Here is a 9100-nt window from a genome sequence, read left to right as displayed (position 1 = left end):
GCCGTCAGCTGTAACCAGTGAGCCATTAGCCACTAATATAACTGCTGTGGCTACGCTAGCAGAGGAAGAGAGAGAAGAATGGGGGCTAGCAAGAAGATGGTGGCTGGGCTGGCAAGTGTGGATGGCGGTGTGCGGACAGTGTGGATCCAGCCTCCAGTGAGAGTATAGTGCCGCCAGAGAGAATATAGTGGTATGACTCCCTTACCTATGGCTCCGTGGGTGTTCCTTTTTGGCCTCACCATATCCTGCGTTCTTGTATGGGGAGCGGGAGCAGAGACCCTGCAGGCCACCCTGCATGACAAATGGCGCAGCGAGCAGGGTCTCCTGCATGACAAGTGTCTTATAATTTTCTGAGTACAGATCTTTCACTTCTTTGGTTAAATTTGTTCCTCGGTATTTTATAGTCTTTGAAGCAATTGTAAATGGGATTGTTTTCTTAATTTCTCTTCTGATATTATTGGTATATAAAAATGAAACTGATTTCTGACTATTAATTTTGTATCCTGCTACTTTACTAAATTCATTTATAAGTTCTAATAGATTTTTGGTGGAGTCTTTAGGGTTCTCTATATATATGGTATCATGTCATCTGCTTATAATGACAATTTTACTCCCTCCTTACCAATTTGGATGCCTTTTATTTCTTTTTCTTGTCTGATTACTGTGGCTAGAACTTCCAGCACTATGTTGAATACAAGTGGAGAAAGTGGACAAGTTTGCCTTGTTCCTGATCTTAAGGGGAGTGGTTTTAGCTTTTCCCCATTGAGTATTATGTTAGCTGTGGGTTTATATGGCCTTTACTATGGTGAGATATGGTCCCTCTATTTCCACTTTCTTAAGAATTTTTATCATAAATGGCTGTTGGATTTTGTTAAATGCTTTTTCTGCATCTATTGATACAATCAGATGATTTTTATTCTTCATTTTGTTAATGTGGTGTATCACATTAATTGATTTGAGGATGTTGAATCACCCTTGCATACCAGGAATGAATCCCACTTGATCATGGTGTATGATCCTTTTAATGTATTGTTGAATTCTGTTCACTAATATTTTGTGAGGATTTTTTCATCTATGTTCATCGGGAATATCGGCCTGTAGTTTTCTTTTTTTGTAACATCTTTGTCTGATTTTGGAATCAGGGTGATAGTGGCCTTGTAAAAAGTGTTTGGGAGACTTCCCTTCTTCTGAATTTTTTGGAATAGCTTGAGGAGAATAGGTGATAATTCTTTTTTGAATGTTTTGTAAAATTCACCTGTAAAGCCATCTGGTCCAGGGCTTTTGTTTGTTGGGAGCTAGTTGATTACTGATTCAATTTCTCTGGTGGTAATCAGTGTATTCAAGTTTTCCGTTTCTTCTTGAGTTAGCCTGGGAAGGTTGTATGCTTCTAGAAAATTGTCTGTTTCTTCCAGATTGTCTAATTTGTTGGCATATAGTTGCACATAGTAATTTCTTAAATTTTTCTTGTATTTCTGTGGTGTCTGTTGTCACTTCTCCTTTTCCATTTCTGATTTTATTAATTTGGGTCCCCTCTCTTTTTTTTTAGATGAGTCTAGCTAAAGGGGTTTGTGCATTTTGTTTATCTTCTCTAAAAGCCAACTCTTGGATTCATTGATATTTTGCTTTGTTTTTCTGTTCTCTATTTCATTTATTTCTGCTCTGATCTTTATTATCTCCTTCCTTGTACTATCTTTGGGCTGATTCTGCTGTTCTTTTTCCAGATCCCTTAAGTGTTAAGATAAACTGTTGATTAGTGATTTTTCTTGTTTCTTCAGGTAGGCCTGCATTGTTACAAATTTCCCTCTTAAGACTGTTTTCACTGCATCCCATAGATTTTTGGATTGTCGTGTTTTCATTTCATTTGTCTCAAGATATCTTTTGATTTCTTCATTGAACTCACGGTTGAACCATTCATTATTTAGTAACGTATTAGTCAGCCTCCACAGAATTGTGTGTCTTCCAGTTTTTTTGTTTTCCTTTGGCCAAGCTCATTTTTTTTTAAGTTTATTGGGGTGACAATTGTTAGTAAAATTACATAGATTTCAGGTGTATAATTCTGTATTACATCATCTATAAATCCCATTGTGTGTTCACCACCCAGAGTCAGTTCTCCTTCCATCACCATATATTTGTTCCCTCTTACCCTCATCTCCCACCCCCCTACCCCCTTACCCTCTAGTAACCACTAAACTATTGTCTGTGTCTATGAGTTTTTGTTTTTCATTTGTTTGTCTTGTTCTTTTGTTGATTTTGGTTTATATACCACATATCAGTGAAATCATATGGTTCTCTGCTTTTTCTGTCTGACTTATTTTGCTTAGCATTATACTCTCAAGATCCTTCCATGTTGTCACAAATGGTCCTATTTCATCTTTTCTTACCGGCGAATAGTATTCCATTGTGTATATATACCACAACTTCTTTATCCAGTCATCTATCGAAGGACATTTGTTTGTTTCCATGTCTTGGCCACCATAAATAAAGCTGCAATGAACATTGGAGCACACGTGTCTTTATGGATAAATGTTTTCATATTTTTTGGGTAGATACCCAGGAGAGGGATTGCTGGGTCATATGGTAATTCTATTTGTAATTTTTTGAGGAACCTCCGCACTGCCTTCCATAACGGCTGCACCAGTATGCATTCCCACCAACAGTGTATGAGGGTTCCTTTTTCTCCACAGCCTCTCCAACACTTGTTACTATTTGTCTTGTTGATGATAGCATTCTGACTGGGGTGAGGTGATATCTCATTGTGGTTTTGATTTGCATTTTTCTGATGATTAGTGATGTTGAGCATTTTTTCATATGTCTATTTGCCATTTGTATGTCCTCTTTGGAGAAATGTCTCTTCAGGTCGTCTGCCCATTTTTCAATTGGGTTGTTTGTTTTTTCATTGTTGAGTTGCATGAGTTCCTTGTATAGTTTGGATATTAGCCCCTTATCAGAGGCACTGTTTGCAAAAATCTCCCATTCAGTTGGTTGCCTCTTTATTTTGTCGATGGTTTCTTTTGCTGTGCAGAAGCTTTTAAGTTTCATATAGGCCCATTCGTTTATTTTAGCTTTTACTTCCCTTGCCTTTGGAGTCAAATTCATAAAATGCTCTTTGAACCCAAGGTCCATAAGTTTAGTACCTATGTTTTCTTCTATGCAATTTATTGTTTCTGTCTTATGCTTAAGTCATTGAATCATTTTGAATTAATTTTGGTACATGGTGACAAATAGCAGTCCAGTTTCATTCTTATTCATATGGCTTTCCAATTCTCCCAGCGCCATTTATTGAAGAGGCTGTCTTTTCTCCATTGCATGTTTTTTGCTTCTTTGTCAAAAATTATCTGTCCATATTTATGTGGTTTTATTTCTGAGTTCTCAATTCTATTCCATTAGTCTATGCGTCTGTTTTTCTGCCAGTACCATGCTGTTTTGATTATTGTTGCCCTGTAGTACAAGCTAAAATCAGGGAGTGTGATAACTCCAGCATTGTTCTTTGTTCTTAAGATTTCTTTGGCTATTTGGGGTCTTTTGTGGTTCCAAAGAAATCTGATGATTTTTTGTTCTATTTCTTTAAAAAATGCCATTGGGATTTTCATGGGGATTGCATTAGATCTGTATATTGCTTTGGGTAATATGGCCATTTTAACTACGTTGATTCTTCCAATCCATGAGCATGGAATGTCTTTCAATTTCTTTGTGTCTTCTTCAATTTCTTTAAAAAATGTCTTGTAGTTTTCAGCATATAGGTCTTTCACATCCTTGGTTAAGTTTGTTCCTAGGTATTTTATTCTTTTTCCTGCAATTGCAAAAGGAATTGTTTTTAATTCCTTTTCTGAGATTTCATTGTTAGTATATAGGAATGTAATGGACTTTTGTACGTTAACTTTGTAGCTGGCAACTTTACTTTATTTGTTGATTGTTTCTAATAGCTTTTTGGTGGAGTCTTTAGGGTTTTCTATATATAGCATCAGGTCATCTGCAAAGAGTGACAATTTAATTTCTTCATTCTCAATTTGGATGCTTTGTATTTCTTTCTCTTGCCTGATTGCTCTGGCGAGGACTTCCAATACTATGTTGAAAAGCAGAGGTGATAGGGGACAGCCCTGTCGTGTTCCTGAACGTAGAGCAAAGGGCTTCAGTTTTTCACCATTAATTATGAGATCAGCTGAGGGTTTGTTATATATGGCCTTTATTAGGTAAGGTATTTTCCTTCTATACCTATTTTATTAAGTGTTTTAATCATAAATGGACGTTGTATCTTGTCAAATGCTTTTTCTGCATCAATTGATATAATCATATGATTTTTGTCCTTTATTTTGTTTATGTGATGTATCGCATTGATGGGTTTGTGGATGTTGAACATTCCTTGTGCTCAGGGGATGAACCCCACTTGGTCGTGATGAATAATCTTTTTAATGCATTGTTGTATTCGATTTGCTAGAATTTTGTTTAGGATTTTTGTATCTGTATTCATCAGAGATATTGGTCTGTAGTTTTCTTTTTTTGTGTTGTTCTTACCAGGTTTTGGTATCAGGCTAATGTTGGCCTCATAAAATGAATTGGGGAGTACTGCCTCTTCTTCAATTTTTTGGAAGAGTTTGAGCAGGATTGGTATTAAATCCTCTTTGAAGGTTTGGTCGAATTCACTAGTGAAGCCATCTGGTATCGGACTTTTGCTTTTGGGAAGGTTTTGGATGACTGATTCAATTTCGTTACTGGTGATCGGTCTGTTTAGATTTTCCAGTTCTTCATGGTTCAGCCTAGGAAGGCTGTATGTTTCTAAGAACTTGTCCATTTCTTCTAGGTTACTGAACTTGGTGGCATATAGTCCTTCATAGTATTTTTGGATGATCCTTTGTATTTCTGTGGCGTCCGTGATAGCTTCCACTTTTTCATTTCTGATTTTGTTAATTAGTGTCTTCTCTCTTTTCATCTTACTGAGTCTAGCCAAGGGTTTGTCAATTTTGTTAATCTTTTCAAAGAACCAGCTCTTTGTCACATTAATTTTTTCTATTGTCTTTTTGTTCTCTATTTCATTTAGTTCTGCTCTGATTTTTGTTATTTCCTTTCTTCTGCTGACCTTGGGTTTCACTTGTTCTTCTTTTTCTAGTTCTTTAAAGTGTAACATGAGGTTATTTATTTGGGATTTTTCTTGTTTCTTGAGATATGCCTGTAATGATATAAATTTCTCTTTTAAAACTGCTTTGGCTGCATCCCAAAAATTTTGGTAGGATGTATTTTCATTGTTATTTGTTTCTATGTATCTTTTAGTCTCTCCTTTAATTTCTTCTTTGACTTGGTCGTTCTTTAAAAGTATTTTGTTTAATCTCCATGTATTTGTGGCTTTTCCTGCTTTCTTTTTTCAGTTGATATCCAATTTCGAAGTGATCTTGTGATCAGAGAATATGCTTGGTATGATTTCAATCTTCTTAAATTTGCGGCCTAACGTGTGATCTACCTTGGAAAATGTTCCATGTGCGCTTGAGAAGAACGTGTTTTCTGCAGCTTTGGGGTGAAATGCTCTGAAAATATTGATTAAATCCAACTACTCCAATGTGTCATTTAAGGCCATTGTTTCCATATTGATTTTCTGTCTGAAAGACCTGTCCTTTGTTGTCAGAGATGTGGTGAAGTCCCCTACTATGATAGTATTACTGTTGATCTCTGTCTTTATGTCAGTCAATATCTGTTTTATATATTTAAGTGCTCCTATGTTGGGTGCATAGGTGTTTACTAGGGTTATGTCCTCTTGTTGGATCAATCCCTTTATTATTATGTAGTGCCCATCTTTGTCTTTTAATATATTCTTCATTTTAAAGTCTATTTTGTCAGATATAAGTGTTGTAACCCCAGCTTTTTTGCCATTTCCATTTGCATGGAATATCTTACTCCAACCTTTCACTTTCAGCCTCTGTGTGTCTTTTGATCTGAGGTGAGTCTCTTGTATACAGCATTTACAAGGGTCTTGCTTTCTTATCCACTCAGCCATCCTATGTCTTTTGATTGGAGCATTTAATCCATTTACATTTAAAGTGATTATTGATAGGTACATAGTTATTGCCACTTTTTTATTTGTAGTTAGATTGTTTTCATCTTTCTTCTATTTACAGAAGCCTTTTTAATATTTCCTGCGATGCTGACTTGGTGGTGATAAATTCCTTTAGCTTATTCTTTTCTGGCAAGCTCTTAGCTCTCCTTCAATTTTAAATGATAACCTTGCTGGATAAAGCAATCTAGGTTGTAGGACTTTGTTTTTCATCATTTTGAGTATCTCCTGCCACTCCCTCCTGGCCTGCAATATTTCTGTAGAAAAGTCATTTGATAGTTTTATGGGACTTCCCTTGTATGTAACCCGCTGTCTTTCTCTTGCTGCTTTAGGATTCTCTCTTTGTCTTTAAACTTTGCCATTTTAACTATAATGTGTCTTGGTGTGGGCCTGTTTGGGTTTTTCCTGGTTGGAACTCTCTCACTTCCTGGGCTTATATGTCAGTTTCCTTCACCAGGTTAGGGAAGTTTTCGGATATTATTACTTCAAATATAATCCTGGTCCCTTGCTCCCTCTATTCACCTTCTGGTATTCCTATGATGCGAATGTTGTTGCCTTTGATGTTATCCCAGAGGTCTCTAAAACCATTTTCATTGTTTTTTATTCTTTTTTCTTTTTGTTGTTCCATTTGGGTGACCTCTGGTAACTTGTCTTCTAAGTCATTGATTCGATCCTCTGCCTCATCTAACCTGCTGGTAATTCCTTCAAGTGTGTTCTTTATTTTAGTTATTGTGTTCTTTAGTTTCAACTGGTTGTTTGTTATGACTTTTCTATCCTTCTTTATGTCATCACTAAGCACCCTAAACATTCTTATCCTCAGTGTTCTGAACTCTGTCTCTGATAGGTTGGTTACCTGTATTTCATTTGGTTCCAATTCTGGAAGTTTCTTCTGGTCTTTTATTTGGGATATGTTCCTTTGTTTCCCCATTCTGGCTGACTCTCTGTGTTTTTCTTGATGAATAAAGTAGATACCCTAGTGTTCTTAGTTTTTGTTGGGTTATCTTATGTAGTGTGTGTCCTTTATATTTGACTTGCACCACTTCCTTCTTCTCCTCTGTGTGTGCTCCAAAGGTGACTCTTGTGTTGTGTATATTGTTCTGTTAAAGTTGATCTTTAATTGCTTTTGTCTTGTGAATAGGTAGGATTGACTCCTAGGCTGACTTGTGAGACTTAGCTCTGCCCACGGTGGATGTTCTGCTGCGTGAGCGTTGACCGCTCAAATGGGGTTTGGCCTCTTGTGCCTGTAGAGAATTTCCTCTGGGTGTGTCACTTGTAGATCAAACCCGGTAATACTCTGGTTTGTTCTGGAGTTGGCCTCTAGGTGTGTTGACTCTTGTGCCGCTTGAGCTGGGCACTGAAATCCATAGGGCAGGCTGGAATTCCTGGGCATGAGTTGAAGCTTCTATCCTCAGGAGGGATTTTCCTAAATCTCATTTTCTGTCTTGAGTCAGATGTGGCCATTTGACGCAGATCAGTCTGACCACTTTCAATTACAGGAGTTTGGCACCCACTCTCTTAAGTAAGAGTGTTAGAAAAATAAATGAATAAAATACAACATAATAAAAGAATTAAAACTCAAATGAAATAGAGGGAAAGTGTCTTCTCCAGGATTCTGTTTTTAAAAACATGGATTTCCTATAGGAAAATAAAAAGTACCTATGACACAAATGAAAGATTTAGGAAAATCACAAGCTGAAATTGAATACAAGAAAAGTTCCTCCTTTCTTAGAGTACTTTGCAATATTATCTCTTTTTCTATACAAGTGAGCATGAGAAACCAGCAAAGAAACAAAAATGTTACCAGTGAGATAAGAAGCATTAGTAAAAGGCAAATTTAAACCACACTAGGATATCACTTCACACCTTGTGCATTAATGTTCATAGCACCTTCGCTTGTAATAGCCCCAAGCTGGAAAGAACCCAAATGGCCATTAATAGGTAAATAGACAACCTATTATATGGTCAAACAATGAAATATTCATCAGAAAAATAAAAGAAAACTATTGATACATCAACATGGATAAACCTCACAAAATTATGCTGAGTGACAGAGGTCAGACAAAAATGAATATGTACATCCTGTATGATCCTATTTGTGCATCATTTTAGAAAATACAAGCTAAACTATAGTGGAAGAAAGCAGAACAATGATTTCCTGGTGACAGGGAGTGACTCATGGATAGGGTCTAGAGGGAGTGATTATAAAAGGTTACAAGGGAACTTCTGGAGGTAATGGATGTATTATTTTGAATGTGGTGATGGATGAATATGAAAGTCAAAGTTTATCGATATCTCTCTCTCTCTCTCTCTCTCTCTCTCTCTCTCTCTCTCTGCTCTGTCTCTCTTTCTCTTTATAGATAGATAGATAGATAGATAGATAGATAGATAGATAGATAGATCAATAGTTAGATAGATAGATAGTATGGCAATTATATCAATAAAGTTGGTAAAAAAACAAATAAAAGAACTAAGGTCTAAGTCATCAAAATATAAATAGAAAACCCTTTTGAAAGCCTGAACTTTTTAATTGCACCATTTAAATTCTCTCTATCACTTTGGAATCTTGGGTTCATGCTCATTTTTTAATTGCCTAAAAATGTTCTTTACAATGTCTATTTAGATGAGTTTGCAGCACACTTAAAAATAATGTGCAGACCAAATTACAGCAAGACTTCATCATTTTGTCAATATCACAACATAAAACACAAAATGCAAGCAGGTGGAAAGGTGTTAATGTTTTTTTCTAGAAAATACCTGTATAAAAATAACCTCAAAGCTTTATTATTATCAAGATTATAGAAGTACAAACATCTATACAGCTGTGTCAGAATGCAGTACCTTGTTCATTTACATCTTAACAGTACTGAATATACTTACTCTTTAGTTTAACCAGTCCCCGAGAACTTTCTGGCATTGTTTTCTTTTTTTTTTTCCACTTAATGTATGGACATGTACATTTAGACTTTTATGTTAAAATCTAAACATTTCTCACATAAAGCAAACTGCAGTAGCAATTTCCTGAATGAAATTATAAAGAATACAAGTCGTATGAATCTCCTG

Source organism: Rhinolophus sinicus, chromosome 7 (genome assembly GCF_057876585.1).
Source record: "Rhinolophus sinicus isolate RSI-liver-muscle chromosome 7, RSI-T2T, whole genome shotgun sequence".
NCBI lineage: Eukaryota > Metazoa > Chordata > Mammalia > Chiroptera > Rhinolophidae > Rhinolophus > Rhinolophus sinicus.
Note: the sequence above shows the minus strand (reverse complement) of the source record.